Below are 21,512 nucleotides of genomic sequence, written 5' to 3'. Positions count from 1 at the left end.
GGGGTATATACTGCCTCTCAAGACCCTGCTGGGGGTATATACCGCCTCTCTAGACCCTGCCGGGGGTATGTACCGCCTCTCTAGACCCTGCCGGGAGAATGTACCGCCTCTCTAGACCCTGCCGGGGGTATGTACCGCCTCTCTAGACCCTGCCGGGAGAATGTACCGCCTCTCTAGACCCTACCGGGGGTATATACCGCCTCTCTAGACCCTGCCGGGGGTATATACCGCCTCTCTATACCCTGCCGGGGGTATGTACCGCCTCTCTAGACCCTGCTGGGGGTATATTCTGCCTCTCTAGACCCTGCTGGGGGTATGTACTGCCTCACTAGATCCTGCCAGGGGTATGTACCGCCTCTCTAGACCCTGCCGGGGGTATGTACCGCCTTTCTAGACCCTGCCGGGGGTATGTACTGCCTCTCTAGACCCTGCCGGGGGTATGTACCGCCTCTCTAGACCCTGCCGGGGGTATATACCGCCTCTCTAGACCCTGCCAGGGGTATGTACCGCCTCACTAGACCCTGCCGGGGGTATGTACCGCCTCTCTAGACCCTGCCGGGGGTATATACTGCCTCTCTAGACCCTGCCGGGGGTATATACTGTCTCTCTAGACCCTGCCGGGGGTATATACCGCCTCTCTAGACCCTGCCGGGGGTATGTACCGCCTCTCTAGACCCTGCCGGGGGTATGTACCGCCTCTCTAGACCCTGCCGGGGGTATATACTGCCTCTCTAGACCCTGCCGGGGGTATATACTGCCTCTCTAGACCCTGCCGGGTGTATGTACCGCCTCTCTAGACCCTGCCGGGGGTATGTACCGCCTCTCTAGACCCTGCTGGGGGTATGTACCGCCTCTCTAGACCCTGCCGGGGTTATGTACCGCCTCTCTAGACCCTGCCGGGAGAATGTACCGCCTCTCTAGACCCTGCCGGGGGTATGTACCGCCTCTCTAGACCCTGCCGGGGGTATGTACCGCCTCTCTAGACCCTGCCGGGGGTATATACTGCCTCACTAGACCCTGCCGGGGGTATATACTGCCTCTCTAGACCCTGCTGGGGGTATATACTGCCTCTCTAGACCCTGCTGGGGGTATATACTGCCTCTCTAGACCCTGCCGGGGGTATGTACTGCCTCTCTAGACCCTGCCGGGGGTATGTACCGCCTTTCTAGACCCTGCCGGGGGTATGTACCGCCTCTATAGACCCTGCCGGGGGTATATACTGCCTCTCTACACCCTGCCTAGGGTATATACTGCCTCTGTAGACCCTGCCAGGGGTATGTACCGCCTCACTAGACCCTGCCGGGGGTATATACTGCCTCTCTAGACCCTGCCGGGGGTATATACCGCCTCTCTAGACCCTGCCGGGGGTATATACCGCCTCTCTATACCCTGCCGGGGGTATGTACCGCCTCTCTAGACCCTGCCGGGGGTATATACCGCCTCTCTAGACCCTGCCGGGGGTATGTACCGCCTCTCTAGACCCTGCCGGGGTTATATACCGCCTTTCTAGACCCTGCCGGGGGTATGTACCGCCTCTCTAGACCCTGCCGGGGGTATATACTGCCTCTCTAGACCCTGCCGGGGGTATATACCGCCTCTCTAGACCCTGCCGGGGGTATATACTGCCTCTCTAGACCCTGCCGGGGTATATACTGCCTCTCTAGACCCTGCCGGGGGTATATACTGCCTCTCCACACCCTGCCGGGGGTATATACTGACTCTCTAGACCCTGCCGGGGGTATGTACCGCCTTTCTAGACCCTGCCGGGGGTATGTACCGCCTCTCTAGACCCTGCCGGGGGTATGTACCGCCTCTCTAGACCCTGCCGGAGGTATATACTGCCTCACTAGACCCTGCCGGGGGTATGTACCACCTCTCTAGACCCTGCCGGGGGTATATACTGCCTCACTAGACCCTGCCGGGGGTATATACCGCCTCTGTAGACCCTGCCGGGGGTATGTACCGCCTCTCTAGACCCTGCCGGGGGTATATACTGCCTCTCTAGACCCTGCCGGGGGTATGTACCGCCTCTCTAGACCCTGCTGGGGGTATATACTGCCTCTCTAGACCCTGCTGGGGGTATATACTGCCTCTCTAGACCCTGCTGGGGGTATGTACTGCCTCACTAGATCCTGCCGGGGGTATATACTGCCTCACTAGACCCTGCCGGGGGTATGTACCGCCTCTCTAGACCCTGCCGGGGGTATATACTGCCTCTCTAGACCCTGCCGGGGGTATATACTGCCTCTCTACACCCTGCCTAGGGTATATACTGCCTCTCTAGACCCTGCCGGGGGTATGTACCGCCTCTCTAGACCCTGCCGGGGGTATATACTGCCTCTCTAGACCCTGCCGGGGGTATGTACCGCCTCTCTAGACCCTGCTGGGGGTATATACTGCCTCTCTAGACCCTGCTGGGGGTATATACTGCCTCTCTAGACCCTGCTGGGGGTATGTACCGCCTCACTAGACCCTGCCGGGGGTATGTACCGCCTCTCTAGACCCTGCCGGGGGTATATACTGCCTCTCTAGACCCTGCCGGGGGTATATACCGCCTCTCTAGACCCTGCCGGGGGTATATACCGCCTCTCTATACCCTGCCGGGGGTATGTACCGCCTCTCTAGACCCTGCCGGGGGTATATACTGCCTCTCTAGACCCTGCCGGGGGTATATACCGCCTCTCTAGACCCTGCCGGGGGTATGTACCGCCTCTCTAGACCCTGCCGGGGGTAGGTACCCGCCTTTCTAGACCCTGCCGGGGGTATGTACCGCCTCTCTAGACCCTGCCGGGGGTATATACTGCCTCACTAGACCCTGCCGGGGGTATATACTGCCTCTCTAGACCCTGCCTAGGGTATATACTGCCTCTGTAGACCCTGCCAGGGGTATGTACCGCCTCTCTAGACCCTGCCGGGGGTATATACTGCCTCTCTACACCCTGCCTAGGGTATATACTGCTTCCTTAGACCCTGCCAGGGGTATGTACCGCCTCACTAGACCCTGCCGGGGGTATGTACCGCCTTTCTAGACCCTGCCGGGGGTATGTACCGCCTCTCTAGACCCTGCCGGGGGTATATACCGCCTCTCTAGACCCTGCCGGGGGTATGTACCGCCTCTCTAGACCCTGCCGGGGGTATGTACCGCCTTTCTAGACCCTGCCGGGGGTATGTACCGCCTCTCTAGACCCTGCCGGGGGTATATACTGCCTCTCTAGACCCTGCCGGGGGTATATACCGCCTCTCTAGACCCTGCCGGGGGTATATACTGCCTCTCTAGACCCTGCCGGGGTATATACTGCCTCTCTAGACCCTGCCGGGGGTATATACTGCCTCTCCACACCCTGCCGGGGGTATATACTGACTCTCTAGACCCTGCCGGGGGTATGTACCGCCTTTCTAGACCCTGCCGGGGGTATGTACCGCCTCTCTAGACCCTGCCGGGGGTATGTACCGCCTCTCTAGACCCTGCCGGAGGTATATACTGCCTCACTAGACCCTGCCGGGGGTATGTACCACCTCTCTAGACCCTGCCGGGGGTATATACTGCCTCACTAGACACTGCCGGGGGTATATACCGCCTCTGTAGACCCTGCCGGGGGTATGTACCGCCTCTCTAGACCCTGCCGGGGGTATATACTGCCTCTCTAGACCCTGCCGGGGGTATGTACCGCCTCTCTAGACCCTGCTGGGGGTATATACTGCCTCTCTAGACCCTGCTGGGGGTATATACTGCCTCTCTAGACCCTGCTGGGGGTATGTACTGCCTCACTAGATCCTGCCGGGGGTATATACTGCCTCACTAGACCCTGCCGGGGGTATGTACCGCCTCTCTAGACCCTGCCGGGGGTATATACTGCCTCTCTAGACCCTGCCGGGGGTATATACTGCCTCTCTACACCCTGCCTAGGGTATATACTGCCTCTGTAGACCCTGCCAGGGGTATGTACCGCCTCACTAGACCCTGCCGGGGGTATGTACCGCCTCTCTAGACCCTGCCGGGGGTATATACTGCCTCTCTAGACCCTGCCGGGGGTATATACCGCCTCTCTAGACCCTGCCGGGGGTATATACCGCCTCTCTATACCCTGCCGGGGGTATATACCGCCTCTCTATACCCTGCCGGGGGTATGTACCGCCTCTCTAGACCCTGCCGGGGGTATATACTGCCTCTCTAGACCCTGCCGGGGGTATATACCGCCTCTCTAGACCCTGGCGGTGGTATGTACCGCCTCTCTAGACCCTGCCGGGGGTAGGTACCGCCTTTCTAGACCCTGCCGGGGGTATGTACCGCCTCTCTAGACCCTGCCGGGGGTATATACTGCCTCACTAGACCCTGCCGGGGGTATATACTGCCTCTCTAGACCCTGCCTAGGGTATATACTGCCTCTGTAGACCCTGCCAGGGGTATGTACCGCCTCACTAGACCCTGCCGGGGGTATATACTGCCTCTCTACACCCTGCCTAGGGTATATACTGCCTCTGTAGACCCTGCCAGGGGTATGTACCTCCTCACTAGACCCTGCAGGGGGTATATACTGCCTCTCTAGACCCTGCCGGGGGTATATACCGCCTCTCTAGACCCTGCCGGGGGTATATACTGCCTCTCTATACCCTGCCGGGGGTATGTACCGCCTCTCTAGACCCTGCCGGGGGTATATACCGCCTCTCTAGACCCTGCCGGGGGTATGTACCGCCTCTCTAGACCCTGCCGGGGGTATGTACCGCCTTTCTAGACCCTGCCGGGGGTATATACTGCCTCTCTAGACCCTGCCGGGGGTATATACCGCCTCTCTAGACCCTGCCGGGGGTATATACTGCCTCTCTAGACCCTGCCGGGGTATATACTGCCTCTCTAGACCCTGCCGGGGGTATATACTGCCTCTCCACACCCTGCCGGGGGTATATACTGACTCTCTAGACCCTGCCGGGGGTATGTACCGCCTTTCTAGACCCTGCCGGGGGTATGTACCGCCTCTCTAGACCCTGCCGGGGGTATGTACCGCCTCTCTAGACCCTGCCGGGGGTATATACCGCCTCTCTAGACCCTGCCGGAGGTATATACTGCCTCACTAGACCCTGCCGGGGGTATGTACCACCTCTCTAGACCCTGCCGGGGGTATATACTGCCTCACTAGACCCTGCCGGGGGTATATACCGCCTCTGTAGACCCTGCCGGGGGTATGTACCGCCTCTCTAGACCCTGCCGGGGGTATATACCGCCTCTCTAGACCCTGCCGGGGGTATATACTGCCTCTCTAGACCCTGCCGGGGGTATATACTGCCTCTCTAGACCCTGCCAGGGGTATGTACCGCCTCTCTAGACCCTGCTGGGGGTATATACTGCCTCTCTAGACCCTGCTGGGGGTATATACTGCCTCTCTAGACCCTGCTGGGGGTATATACTTCCTCTCTAGACCCTGCTGGGGGTATGTACTGCCTCACTAGATCCTGCCGGGGGTATGTACCGCCTCTCTAGACCCTGCCGGGGGTATGTACCGCCTTTCTAGACCCTGCCGGGGGTATGTACCGCCTCTCTAGACCCTGCCGGGGGTATATACTGCCTCTCTAGACCCTGCCGGGGGTATATACTGCCTCTCTACACCCTGCCTAGGGTATATACTGCCTCTGTAGACCCTGCCAGGGGTATGTACCGCCTCTCTAGACCCTGCCGGGGGTATGTACCGCCTTTCTAGACCCTGCCGGGGGTATGTACCGCCTCTCTAGACCCTGCCGGGGGTATATACCGCCTCTCTAGACCCTGCCGGGGGTATATACCGCCTCTCTAGACCCTGCCGGGGGTATATACTGCCTCTCTAGACCCTGCCGGGGGTATATACCGCCTCTCTAGACCCTGCCGGGGGTATATACCGCCTCTCTAGACCCTGCCGGAGGTATATACCGCCTCTCTAGACCCTGCCGGGGGTATGTACTGCCTCTCTAGACCCTGCCGGGGGTATATACCGCCTCTCTAGAGCCTGCCGGGGTATATACTGACTCTCTAGACCCTGCCGGGGGTATGTACCGCCTTTCTAGACCCTGCCGGGGGTATGTACCGCCTCTCTAGACCCTGCCGGGGGTATGTACCGCCTCTCTAGATCCTGCCGGAGGTATATACTGCCTCACTAGACCCTGCCGGGGGTATATACCGCCTCTCTAGACCCTGCCGGGGTATATACTGACTCTCTAGACCCTGCCGGGGTATATACCGCCTCTCTAGACCCTGCCGGGGTATATACCGCCTTTCTAGACCCTGCCGGAGGTATATACTGCCTCACTAGACCCTGCCGGGGGTATATACTGTCTCTCTAGACCCTGCCGGAGGTATATACTGCCTCACTAGACCCTGCCGGGGGTATATACTGTCTCTCTAGACCCTGCCGGAGGTATATACCGCCTCTGTAGACCCTGCCGGGGGTATATACTGCCTCTCTAGACCCTGCTGGAGGTATATACCGCCTCTCTAGACCCTGCTGGAGGTATATACTGACTCTCTAGACCCTGCCGGGGGTATGTACCCGCCTTTCTAGACCCTGCCGGGGGTATGTACCGCCTTTCTAGACCCTGCCGGAGGTTTATACTGCCTCTCTAGACCCTGCCAGGGGTATGTACCGCCTCTCTAGACCCTGCCGGGGGTATGTACCGCTGCTGCTTGCTGTCAGTGAATTGACCCTAATTCAGACACTGAGCTCCTTCTCACAGCTGAGGGTTCTGCACAATGTCTCGGTGCAGGTTTGATGAACTCTGTGGCCTGTGGCTCTGGCTTGGCGGCGCAGTGTGCACAGTGACTGACAGCTATTCTTAGAAGTCGTTTATGGCGCACATTAGCCGTATCTGCCCTCGGCCGATCAATCATCTAATCTCGGGCAGTTTCAGGGTTTTATCTTCTGGACGTCACTTGGTGGATTATTGTTTATAAACTTCACTTTCCTTGTAGTCTGGTGCGGAGGCCTCGAGGGGACCTTGTGGGGGAGGGGGGCGACATCAAAAAGCATCTGCAACAGATCCTGATACACAGCACCAAACCCCCCGCACACACTTACTGATCCCTTTCTGCTGCTTCCACTAGGGGGAGCTCCCTGCGTGCTGTGGTATTATGGAGTTATTGCAGGGCAGAGATTCGGTATCCCTGGTGGTCTAGGGCAGTGATGTGGCCCATATGTTATTTTCCAGCCATGGCCCCCCATGTTCAGCTTCTGGTCGTGTTCTCTGCTGTGCTGGCCAATCCTGTGTGCCTGCAATGAGCTGAGGCACCTGAAGGGGGCGCACCAATGGATATCTCTAGAAAGCTCCAGGTCACATCTTTGTACTGGAGGACGGGGGGTCCCGATCTGCAATAATGAAAGTCTAACTTACTAAATATATTCAGAAACGACTCGAAGGAATCCCCGAATCAGTTCAGTCCTGGCCCCTGTACAATATACTCAGAGGGGCCGGGGACTATGGGGCTACTTCAGTAGGGATTGACTTGCCATCTAGTAGATGTTCCTTCTGCACAATCCTCCGCTGTATTCCCTCCAATAGAGATGAGAGAACAGTAAGATATTCGTTACTTATTTCACATAGCCGCGCAATATGTGACTATTGGAAGGAATCTGGAGCCCCATTATAGTCTATGGGAGACAATGCTGCAGGGGATCCCACCATTCACCTCAGGAGAGTCACCAAGTCCACTATGACACCCCGGAAATGATGCAACATGTAACTGGGCCAGCAGGGGGCGCATGTCTGGGGGCATCTAACACCCCAAAGCCCCTCTATTACCCCACTATCACAGCCTAACAACTACACACTATACACACTCACTACAACCTCTATCACAGTGGGGGGAAATACCTGGAAACCTTCTTTACTCCCCAAATGGAGGGACACAAACCCCAATGTAAGCTCCACAAACATTACCGAGCCCCCCTTTATATCACATTGCCCATGACAAGCACAGATGGAATAGACAATGGGAAATCCTTCAGTCCCCCCCTGACCTGTCATTGTGGATGTGTGTGATATGTATATATGTATGTATGTGTGTATATATGTGTGTGTATATACGGTATGTATGTGTGTGTGTGTGATGTGTATATATGTGTGTATGTGTGTATATATGTGTGTGTGTGTGATGTGTATATGTATATATCTATATATGTATGTATATGTGTGTGTGTGTGTTGTGGTGAGACCTTCCAAAATTCACTTTTATGGCCCTTAACATGAGTCTGGATGAATGTAGTTGAGGCTGGGACCGAGTCGCACACTGTGGCGGTCCTCCTCCTCCTCCTCCTCTTCCTCTTCCTCCTCCTCACTTTCTGCTGCTTCCACTAGGGGGAGCTCCCTGCGTGCTGTGGTATTATGGAGTTATTGCAGGGCAGAGATTCTCCTATTCCTCCTCCATCCTCCATCATCAGCTTGGAGGACAGACAGCACAGTGCCTCCGAGGTCAGGGATGCCATCCTGGCTGAGATGGCAATGGTTTTTTCCCTGCTACACCTGGGCCCAGGCATGGTCATATGTGATAATGGCTGGAACCTGGTAGCAGATCTGGAGCTTGCCAGACTCAAACACGGTCCACACATGACCCACGTTTTCAACTTGTTGGTGCCATGTTTCTTTGAAACCTACACCATTGTGCCTGATATACTGGTCAAAGTGCGGCCATTTTGGTAAGTGAGAACTAGCCTCTGCTAGGCAGAAAACATTCAGAGCACACTCCTCTCATCTTCGCACCGTTGGCTGGTGGAGGAAGACGAGGGGGTTGGAGTGGCATCTGATGTCCCTGTCCCACACGAGGCTAGAGGGTGCACTTCAGTGTATCCCATTGCTTCACCACAAATGATGTGAAGGGAAGTGGAAAATGGAGGAAATGGAGAGTCACCCTTACAGTTGGAGCCAGCAAAGGCATGCCAAGTAACACACTGGCACACATGGCTGACTTCATCTTGGGTTGCTTTTCAAGAGTCAAACGCATACTTCACATCATGGAGAGCAAATAATACTGGATTGAACAAAAACTGGATTGAGCATACATAGCCTGACTGAATTTCTGGCTCTCCCACTTAGGTTTTGGGGGTACACACCTGGATATCTGGATTGAGCGTACATAGCCGGACCTAATTGCTCTGTCTCCTTGTTTTGGGGTTACACAGACTGTAAAGCTGCTTTGCATGTACTGTATATAGCAAGAAGTAACTGCAGCGGATTGCTGCTATGTTTCAGGCCCCCCATAATTCCAGTCTTTCCCAGCTCTATATGATCTAGTCACTGCTGTGTATTCCGGCTATTCTGTGTGCGGACAGCCAACAATGAACGCTGTTTCTCCGCTATATATGAAGTTGTATCTGTTGTGTGTCCCTGTTCTCCACCGTCCGGGGAAAGCTGGACCCCTCTCCCTGCAGTGTATAGCTCTGAGCTGCTGGTTTTCTTCTTTAGTTCTTGCCTATCTGAAGCTAATCGCTATCTCGCCCTCAGCAGATGTTTCTCTCCCTATCTCTGACCGCAAAAATGGCGAATAGGGCGGTGGCCGCTCTTATGAATGGGAGGTCACATCTTTTTGGCAGCCAATGGGTTTTTTCAATGTTTTTCCCTGCCTCCGTTGTCGTAGTTCCCGTCCCACCTCCTCTGCACAGTTATTGGTGCAAAAAACGCGCCAGGGAAGGTGGGAGGGGATACGATTATTTACTGCGTCTGCGGCCTGGTATTCGATTGTGAAGGAATACATCGAACGCCCTGATATCCATGAACGGCGTTCACTCATCTCTACCCTCCGCTCTATTCCCCACCATGTCGCTACGAGTACTCGCTAATATGCTGCTACAGATCGCGGCCGCAGCGAGGACGAGGGGTCACAGTAGGGGTCACTATGTAATGTCACATTCAGCCTATGATGTAGCAGCTCTCGCTCAGTCCTGATGCCGGCTGGGTGACCATTAGTAGATCCCGTCCCCAATACCGCCAGCCTCACCCTGCAGATTACAGAAATCCCCTAAACATCAGCTCCTCGGGGGAGTCTCACTCAGCGGTAGGACACCTACAAACCCTGTGTGGGCGGGGCCATAGTGGGCGGCCCTGCCGCTGCTGCTTAAGGACACTGGACGCGGAGTCTATCCGGATCTAAATAGTACAGTCCGGACAAGCCGCACCCTCAAGCTCCGCCTCTTCCCCAAAATGCACCAATCAATGTGTGTAGGGGCTAGCTACAACCCAAGAGGTGGAGTCAATCTCGTGGTGTGGCATGAGTAAAGGCAAATCGTCCTAATGGTCACCCAGCCGGCATCAGGACTGAGCGAGAGCTGCTACATCCTAGGCTGAATGTGACCCCTACTGTGACCCCTCCTCCTCGCTGCGGCCGCGATCTGTAGCAGGATATTAGCGAGTCCTCGTAGCGACATGGCGGGGAATAGAGCGGAGGATTGTGCAGAAGGAACATCTACTAGATGGCAAATCAATCCCTACTGAAGTAGCCCCATAGTCACCGGCCCCTCTGAGCTTATTACAGGGCCAGGACTGAACTGATTCAGGGAATTGTTAGAGACGTTTATAAATATATTTCATAAGTTACACTTTCATTATTGCAGATCGGGACCTCCAGTGATTTTCTGTAGAGTCTCCCTATACCCTCGTGCTAACTTTGTATCAATGGAGGTCCAAATCCAGGATGTAATGCTGCCTGTCCACCACAAGGGGGAGCAATGAGCCCGGAAATGTGAGAGATCCCGTCTATAGGTACATAGTGATATGGCTGGGGTTAATAGAGTGGGGGGGGGGGGCAAGGGGGGGGGGTTGGTTTGGGTTTAACAGTCCATGGAGTCTCATCTTCCTCTTCGTTGGTGACTGCTATATGGGGAGGTGGGGGTGGGGTGGGTGTATTGGGATAAATATAACAGTCTGTGGAGTCTCATCTTCCTCTTCGTTGGTGACCGCTATAGGGGAAGGTGGGGGGGGGGGGCGGGTGTATTGGGATAAATATAACAGTCTGTGGAGTCTCATCTTCCTCTTAGTTGGTGACAGCTATATGGGGGGGGGGGGGTGCGGGTGTATTGGGATAAATATAACAGTCTGTGGAGTCTCATCTTCCTCTTAGTTGGTGACAGCTATATGGGGGGGTGGGGGTGGGGCGGGTGTATTGGGATAAATATAACAGTCCGTGGAGTCTCAATCTTCCTCTTCGTTGGTGACCGCTATATGGGGAGGTGGGGGTGGGGCGGGTGTATTGGGATAAATATAACAGTCTGTGGAGTCTCATCTTCCTCTTAGTTGGTGACTGCTATATGGGGAGGTGGGGGTGGGGTGGGGTGGGTGTATTGGGATAAATATAACAGTCTGTGGAGTCTCATCTTCCTCTTCGTTGGTGACCGCTATATGGGGAGGTGGGGTGGGGCGGGTGTATTGGGATAAATATAACAGTCCGTGGAGTCTCATCTTCCTCTTATTTGGTGACTGCTATAGGGGAAGGTGGGGGTGGGGCGGGTGTATTGGGATAAATATAACAGTCTGTGGAGTCTCCTCTTCCTCTTCGTTGGTGACCGCTATATGGGGAGGTTACATCCTTTATTTCTTAGGGCTCCCCCACAAGGGCCTGTTATAGGGGTCACCCAAAGGGCCTAACACTCTGCGGGTACAAGGCTCCACTCAATTAAAGGGGCTCTATCAGCCAAACCCTGCAGATGAGCCCCCATATGTGTGAAGTCTTTATAAAGGCCATTCAGTCCCCATAATATAAGATTAGCGGGGCCTGAATGGCCTTTATAAAGTGTAGTTACACATATGGGGGCTCTAGCTGCAGGGTTTGGCTGATGGAGCCCCTTTAAAGGTGCATTGTTTAGATGGCTTCTCTCCAAACCGAGGGTGACTCCTTGCGGTGAGATGTGATGTCTCCAGCCCTGGTTATCTGGGTGATGGTCTTCAGTAATGAGGCCGCTCAGCAGGAGGATCTTCTACATCAGGTTGTCCATGCCCAGTAATATGTATGAAGGCGCCATCACAGTAACTGGCCTTATTGTTCTCCAATCTGTGACTGATCTGCTGTGAGAGACGGACGAGGCGCTGCTGCTGCTGCTGCAATCACTGGGCGCCCTGATCTGCCGCCAAAGAATCCGGGGTCTGACCTGAAGAAGAGACAATCTAGTCTAACTGCTGCAGTGTGGGGGGCTGTCCGCCTGGTGATGAACTCCTCATATACACATACACATATATACACACACATACATATATACAGTACACACACACACATATATATATATATATATAGTACACACACATCACATATATACATACATACACACACATATACACACATACACACATATATACACATCACATACATACACACACATATATATATAGTACACACACATCACATATATACATACATACACACACATATACACACATACACACATATATACACACACATACATACATATATACACATCACATACATACACACACATATATATATAGTACACACACATCACATATATACATACATACACACACATATACACACATATATACACACACATATATACACACACATACATACATATATACACATCACATACATACACACATATATATATAGTACACACACACACACACACATATATATAGTACACACACATCACATATATACATACATACACATACACACACATATACACACATATATACACATCACATACATACACACACATATATATATAGTACACACACACACACACACACACATATATATATAGTACACACACATCACATATATACATACATACACATACACACACATATACACACATATATACACATCACATACATACACACACATATATATATAGTACACACACACACACACATATATATATATATAGTACACACACATCACATATATACATACATACACACACATATACACACATATATACACACACATACATACATATATATATACACATCACATACATACACACATATATATATAGTACACACACACACACACATATATATATAGTACACACTCATCACATATATACATACATACACATACACACACATATATACACATCACATACATACACACACACACATATATACACACATACATATACAGTATACACACACACATACACACATACATACATATATACACATCACACACATCCACAATGACAGGTCAGGGGGGACTGAAGGATTTCCCATTGTCTATTCCATCTGTGCTTGTCATGGGCAATGTGATATAAAGGGGGGCTCGGTAATGTTTGTGGAGCTTACATTGGGGTTTGTGTCCCTCCATTTGGGGAGTAAAGAAGGTTTCCAGGTATTTCCCCCCATGTGATAGAGGTTGTAGTGAGTGTGTATAGTGTGTAGTTGTTAGGCTGTGATAGTGGGGTAATAGAGGGGCTTTGGGGTGTTAGATGCCCCCAGACATGCGCCCCCTGCTGGCCCAGTTACATTGCAGAGGTGTTGCATCATTTGCTGGGGTGTCATAGTGGACTTGGTGACTCTCCTGAGGTGAATGGTGGGATCCCCTGGAGTGAAGCATTGTCTCCCATAGACTATAATGGGGCTCCAGATTCCTTCCAATAGTCACATATTCAGATGATATTCGGAACCAACATGGAATATTTTACTATTCGCTCTTCTCTAGCTATTATTTCTCCCCCCGGGGCAGGTTTTCTCTTTTCAATCTGTGCAGAGCATCACTCCTCTACCTCATAGTGATCTATCCTGCAGACTATTACACCACAGGCCTCTCTGCAGACTATTACACCACTGACCTCTCTGCAGACTATTACACCACGGACCTCTCTGCAGACTATTGCTCCATCACCCTCCCTTGTTGCTTCTGATCTATAACCAGGGATGACGTTATTGGTTTCCTGATGGATTAGTCGGGGGCAGGGTCGGGGATCTCCTGATTTACAGGGGAGGGGGAGGGGGGATCAATGACTGACACTTTACCTGATTGTACCCGGAGCGCGCTGTGCCTATAAGACGTGGTAACACCCTATAGACCTGCGAATATAAAACCGCCATAATATATACCTGATCTATAACTGACCACCACTCACCCCCCACCTGCAGACTATTACACCACTCACATCTGCAGAGCATCGCTCTTCTACCCTCTGCTACATAGTCATCTATCCTGCAGACTATTACACTTCTGAGCTCTCTGCAGAGCATTGCTCTTCTACCCTCTGCTACATAGTCATCTATCCTGCAGACTATCACTCAGCTGTAGTGATGTGCTGCGGCTGCTTTCTGTGCACCTTGTCTTGTATGTACAGAATCTGCAGATTTTTACAGAGGAAGCGTCTCCGTTGCGGACAGGAGGGAATAAATACAACCGCTCTGTATCCTGCCCCTGTAACATGGCCACCGCTCTCCCACAACCCTGAATGGCTAATGTGACCTCCACTGCAGCAGGATCAGTGGCCGCACTGCCATTCTCACCCAGCTCTCCCAGACTATGTACTGATTCATATCAGGGCTTCATATAGTCTGTAAGGAAAGCCGGGTGACGGCAGAAGCTCTGAGGGCAATAGATAGTACCCAGCTCTCCCAGAGTTCATAAGAGCAAAGTAACATTCAGAAGCCACGGAAAGCTGGGTGACCGCCCCGGTGCCATCTGCAATAGTCTGTACAAACACCCCCCCCCCCAGCTTCCATCTACAGCCAAAGACAATGTAAGATAATAACATCCTGAAGTGAGCAGAATTAACTGCAGCTCCGGTTACAGCCGGAACCTGACAAATACAGTGTGACCGGAGGACGAGAGAGAACCGCAACGTACAGCCCAACCCCCGAGACACCGGAGCGCAGCGTGCCAGACTGATACATTATACTCCAGTCACTGCCAGAGCTGCAGGTAATGTATGTGCACAGCAGAATAGTGAGCACAGCTCCGGAGTAATGTAATGTATGTACACAGTGACTGTACCAGCAGAATAGTGAGCGCAGCTCCGGAGTAATGTAATGTATGTACACAGTGACTGTACCAGCAGAATAGTGAGTGCAGCTCTGGGGTATAATACAGGGTAAGTAATGTAATGTATGTACACAGTGACTGTACCAGCAGAATAGTGAGCGCAGCTCTGGAGTATAATACAGGATAAGTAATGTAATGTATGTACACAGTGACTGTACCAGCAGAATAGTGAGCGCAGCTCTGGGGTATAATACAGGATAAGTAATGTAATGTATATACACAGTGACTGTACCAGCAGAATAGTGAGCGCAGCTCTGGAGTATAATACAGGATAAGTAATGTAATGTATGTACACAATGACCAGCAGAATAGTGAGCACAGCTCCGGAGTAATGTAATGTATGTACACAGTGACTGTACCAGCAGAATAGTGAGCGCAGCTCCGGAGTAATGTAATGTATGTACACAGTGACTGTACCAGCAGAATAGTGAGCGCAGCTCTGGAGTATAATACAGGATAAGTAATGTAATGTATGTACACAGTGACTGTACCAGCAGAATAGTGAGTGCAGCTCTGGAGTATAATACAGGATAAGTAATGTAATGTATGTACACAGTGACTGTACCAGCAGAATAGTGAGCGCAGCTCTGGAGTATAATACAGGATAAGTAATGTAATGTATGTACACAGTGACTGCACCAGCAGAATAGTGAGCGCAGCTCTGGAGTATAATACAGGATAAGTAATGTAATGTATGTATACAGTGACTGTACCAGCAGAATAGTGAGCGCAGCTCTGGAGTATAATACAGGATAAGTAATGTAATGTATGTACACAGTGACTGTACCAGCAGAATAGTGAGCGCAGCTCTGGGGTATAATACAGGATAAGTAATGTAATGTATGTACACAGTGACTGTACCAGCAGAATAGTGAGCGCAGCTCTGGAGTATAATACAGGATAAGTAATGTAATGTATGTACACAGTGACTGTACCAGCAGAATAGTGAGCGCAGCTCTGGAGTATAATACAGGATAAGTAATGTAATGTATGTACACAGTGACTGCACCAGCAGAATAGTGAGCGCAGCTCTGGAGTATAATACAGGATAAGTAATGTAATGTATGTACACAGTGACTGTACCAGCAGAATAGTGAGCGCAGCTCTGGGGTATAATACAGGATAAGTAATGTAATGTATGTACACAGTGACTGTACCAGCAGAATAGTGAGCGCAGCTCTGGAGTATAATACGGGATCAGTAATGTAATGTATGTACACAGTGACTGTACCAGCAGAATAGTGAGTGCAGCTCTGGAGTATAATACAGGATAAGTAATGTAATGTATGTACACAGTGACTGTACCAGCAGAATAGTGAGCGCAGCTCTGGAGTATAATACAGGATAAGTAATGTAATGTATGTACACAGTGACTGTACCAGCAGAATAATGAGCGCAGCTCTGGAGTATAATACAGGATAAGTAATGTAATGTATGTACACAGTGACCAGCAGAATAGTGAGCGCAGCTCTGGGGTATAATACAGGGTAAGTAATGTAATGTATGTACACAGTGACTGTACCAGCAGAATAGTGAGCGCAGCTCTGGAGTATAATACAGGATAAGTAATGTAATGTATGTACACAGTGACTGTACCGGCAGAATAGTGAGCGCAGCTCTGGAGTATAATACAGGATAAGTAATGTAATGTATGTACACAGTGACTGTACCGACAGAATAGTGAGCGCAGCTCTGGAGTATAATACAGGATAAGTGATGTAATGTATGTACACAGTGATTGCACCAGCAGAATAGTGAGCGCAGCTCTGGAGTATAATACAGGATAAGTAATGTAATGTATGTACACAGTGACTGCACCAGCAGAATAGTGAGCGCAGCTCTGGAGTATAATACAGGATAAGTAATGTAATGTATGTACACAGTGACTGCACCAGCAGAATAGTGAGCGCAGCTCTGGAGTATAATACAGGATAAGTAATGTAATGTATGTACACAGTGACTGTACCAGCAGAATAGTGAGCGCAGCTCTGGGGTATAATACAGGATAAGTAATGTAATGTATGTACACAGTGACTGTACCAGCAGAATAGTGAGCGCAGCTCTGGGGTATAATACAGGATAAGTAATGTAATGTATGTACACAGTGACTGTACCAGCAGAATAGTGAGTGCAGCTCTGGAGTATAATACAGGATATGTAATGTATGTACACAGTGAATACACCAGCAGAATAGTGAGCGCAGCTCTGGAGTATAATACAGGATAAGTAATGTAATGTATGTACACAGTGACTGTACCAGCAGAATAGTGAGTGCAGCTCTGGGGTATAATACAGGGTAAGTAATGTAATGTATGTACACAGTGACTGCACCAGCAGAATAGTGAGCGCAGCTCTGGAGTATAATACAGGATAAGTAATGTAATGTATGTACACAGTGACTGTACCAGCAGAATAGTGAGCGCAGCTCTGGGGTATAATACAGGATAAGTAATGTAATGTATGTACACAGTGACTGTACCAGCAGAATAGTGAGCGCAGCTCTGGAGTATAATACAGGATAAGTAATGTAATGTATGTACACAGTGACTGCACCAGCAGAATAGTGAGCGCAGCTCTGGGGTATAATACAGGATAAGTAATGTAATGTATGTACACAGTGACTGTACCAGCAGAATAGTGAGCGCAGCTCTGCAGTATAATACAGGATAAGTAATGTATGTACACAGTGACTGCACCAGCAGAATAGTGAGCGCAACTCTGCAGTATAATACAGGATAAGTAATGTATGTACACAGTGACTGCACCAGCAGAATAGTGAGCGCAGCTCTGGAGTATAATACAGGATAAGTAATGTAATGTATGTACACAGTGACTGCAGAGGCAGAATAGTGAGCGCAACTCTGCAGTATAATACAGGATAAGTAATGTATGTACACAGTGACTGCACCAGCAGAATAGTGAGCGCAGCTCTGGAGTATAATACAGGGTAAGTAATGTAATGTATGTACACAGTGAGTGCACCAGCAGAATAGTGAGCGCAGCTCTGGAGTATAATACAGGATAAGTAATGTAATGTATGTACACAGTGACTGTACCAGCAGAATAGTGAGCGCAGCTCTGGAGTATAATACAGGATAAGTAATGTATGTACACAGTGACTGTACCGGCAGAATAGTGAGCGCAGCTCTGGAGTATAATACAGGATAAGTGATGTAATGTATGTACACAGTGACTGCACCAGCAGAATAGTGAGCGCAGCTCTGGTGTATAATACAGGATAAGTAATGTAATGTATGTACACAGTGACTGTACCAGCAGAATAGTGAGCGCAGCTCTGGAGTATAATACAGGATAAGTAATGTAATGTATGTACACAGTGACTGCACCAGCAGAATAGTGAGCGCAGCTCTGGATTATAATACAGGATAAGTAATGTAATGTATGTACACAGTGACTGTACCAGCAGAATAGTGAGCGCAGCTCTGGAGTATAATACAGGATAAGTAATGTAATGTATGTGCACAGTGACTGTACCGGCAGAATAGTGAGTGCAGCTCTGGAGTGTAATACAGGATAAGTAATGTAATGTATGTACACAGTGACCAGCAGAATAGTGAGCGCAGCTCTGGAGTATAATACAGGATAAGTAATGTAATGTATGTACACAGTGACTGCAGAGGCAGAATAGTGAGCGCAGCTCTGGAGTATAATACAGGATACGTAATGTAATGTATGTACACAGTGACTGCAGAGGCAGAATAGTGAGCGCAGCTCTGGGGTATAATACAGGATAAGTAATGTAATGTATGTACACAGTGACTGCACCAGCAGAATAGTGAGTGCAGCTCTGGAGTATAATACGGGATAAGTAATGTAATGTATGTACACAGTGACTGTACCAGCAGAATAGTGAGTGCAGCTCTGGAGTATAATACGGGATAAGTAATGTAATGTATGTACACAGTGACTGCACCAGCAGAATAGTGAGCGCAGCTCTGGAGTATAATACAGGATAAGTAATGTAATGTATGTACACAGTGACTGTACCAGCAGAATAGTGAGCGCAGCTCTGGAGTATAATACAGGATAAGTAATGTAATGTATGTACACAGTGACTGCACCAGCAGAATAGTGAGCGCAGCTCTGGAGTATAATACAGGATAAGTAATGTAATGTATGTACACAGTGACTGCACCAGCAGAATAGTGAGCGCAGCTCTGGAGTATAATACAGGATAAGTAATGTAATGTATGTACACAGTGACTGCACCAGCAGAATAGTGAGCGCAGCTCTGGAGTATAATACAGGATAAGTAATGTAATGTATGTACACAGTGACTGTACCAGCAGAATAGTGAGCGCAGCTCTGGAGTATAATACAGGATAAGTAATGTAATGTATGTACACAGTGACTGTACCAGCAGAATAGTGAGCGCAGCTCTGGAGTATAATACAGGATAAGTAATGTAATGTATGTACACAGTGACTGCACCAGCAGAATAGTGAGCGCAGCTCTGGAGTATAATACAGGATAAGTAATGTATGTACACAGTGACTGCACCAGCAGAATAGTGAGCGCAGCTCTGGAGTATAATACAGGATAAGTAATGTATGTACACAGTGACTGCACCAGCAGAATAGTGAGCGCAGCTCTGGAGTATAATACAGGATAAGTAATGTAATGTATGTACACAGTGACTGCAGCAGCAGAATAGTGAGCGCAGCTCTGGAGTATAATACAGGATAAGTAATGTAATGTATGTACACAGTGACCGTACCAGCAGAATAGTGAGCGCAGCTCTGGAGTATAATACAGGATAAGTAATGTAATGTATGTACACAGTGACTGCACCAGCAGAATAGTGACCGCAGCTCTGGAGTATAATACAGGATAAGTAATGTAATGTATGTACACAGTGACTGTACCAGCAGAATAGTGAGCGCAGCTCTGGGGTATAATACAGGATAAGTAATGTAATGTATGTACACAGTGACTGCACCAGCAGAATAGTGAGCGCAGCTCTGGAGTATAATACAGGATAAGTAATGTAATGTATGTACACAGTGACTGTACCAGCAGAATAGTGAGCGCAGCTCTGGAGTATAATACAGGATAAGTAATGTAATGTATGTACACAGTGACTACAACAGCAGAATAGTGAGCGCAGCTCTGGAGTATAATACAGGATAAGTAATGTAATGTATGTACACAGTGACTGCACCAGCAGAATAGTGAGCGCAGCTCTGGAGTATAATACAGGATAAGTAATGTATGTATGTACACAGTGACTGTACCAGCAGAATAGTGAGCGCAGCTCTGGATTATAATACAGGATAAGTAATGTAATGTATGTACACAGTGACTGCAGCAGCAGAATAGTGAGCGCAGCTCTGGGGTATAATACAGGATAAGTAATGTAATGTATGTACACAGTGACTGCACCAGCAGAATAGTGAGCGCAGCTCTGGAGTATAATACAGGATAAGTAATGTAATGTATGTACACAGTGACTGCACCAGCAGAATAGTGAGCGCAGCTCTGGAGTATAATACAGGATAAGTAATGTAATGTATGTACACAGTGACTGTACCAGCAGAATAGTGAGCGCAGCTCTGGAGTATAATACAGGATAAGTAATGTAATGTATGTACACAGTGACTGCAGCAGCAGAATAGTGAGCGCAGCTCTGGATTATAATACAGGATAAGTAATGTAATGTATGTACACAGTGACTGCAGCAGCAGAATAGTGAGCGCAGCTCTGGATTATAATACAGGATAAGTAATGTAATGTATGTACACAGTGACTGCACCAGCAGAATAGTGAGTGCAGCTCTGGAGTATAATACAGGATAAGTAATGTAATGTATGTACACAGTGACTGTACCAGCAGAATAGTGAGCGCAGCTCTGGAGTATAATACAGGATAAGTAATGTAATGTATGTACACAGTGACTGCACCAGCAGAATAGTGAGCGCAGCTCTGGAGTATAATACAGGATAAGTAATGTAATGTATGTACACAGTGACTGCACCAGCAGAATAGTGAGCGCAGCTCTGGGGTATAATACAGGGTAAGTAATGTAATGTATGTACACAGTGACTGCACCAGCAGAATAGTGAGCGCAGCTCTGGAGTATAATACAGGATAAGTAATGTAATGTATGTACACAGTGACTGCAGCAGCAGAATAGTGAGCGCAGCTCTGGGGTATAATACAGGATAAGTAATGTAATGTATGTACACAGTGACTGCACCAGCAGAATAGTGAGCGCAGCTCTGGAGTATAATACAGGATAAGTAATGTAATGTATGTACACAGTGACTGTACCAGCAGAATAGTGAGCGCAGCTCTGGAGTATAATACAGGATAAGTAATGTAATGTATGTACACAGTGACTGCACCAGCAGAATAGTGAGCGCAGCTCTGGGGTATAATACAGGATAAGTAATGTAATGTATGTACACAGTGACTGCACCAGCAGAATAGTGAGCACAGCTCTGGAGTATAATACATATATATCACCCTCTGAGTTCTTTTGTTGAGTTTAGCATGGTATATAGCTGTGCATGGTATA

At 49.5% G+C, this 21,512-nt stretch overlaps 1 protein-coding gene across 1 annotated transcript in view; it reads left to right on the top strand.

Moving 5' to 3' along the window:
• Positions 1–21,512, top strand: part of GOLT1B (golgi transport 1B) — a 266,853-nt gene that overhangs the window by 163,037 nt on the left and 82,304 nt on the right. The gene's annotated exons all lie outside the window — the stretch shown is intronic.

This window comes from Leptodactylus fuscus, chromosome 5 (assembly GCF_031893055.1).
Source record: "Leptodactylus fuscus isolate aLepFus1 chromosome 5, aLepFus1.hap2, whole genome shotgun sequence".
NCBI classification, from domain to species: domain Eukaryota; kingdom Metazoa; phylum Chordata; class Amphibia; order Anura; family Leptodactylidae; genus Leptodactylus; species Leptodactylus fuscus.
Note: the sequence above shows the minus strand (reverse complement) of the source record. Positions and strands in the feature narration are given on the sequence as shown.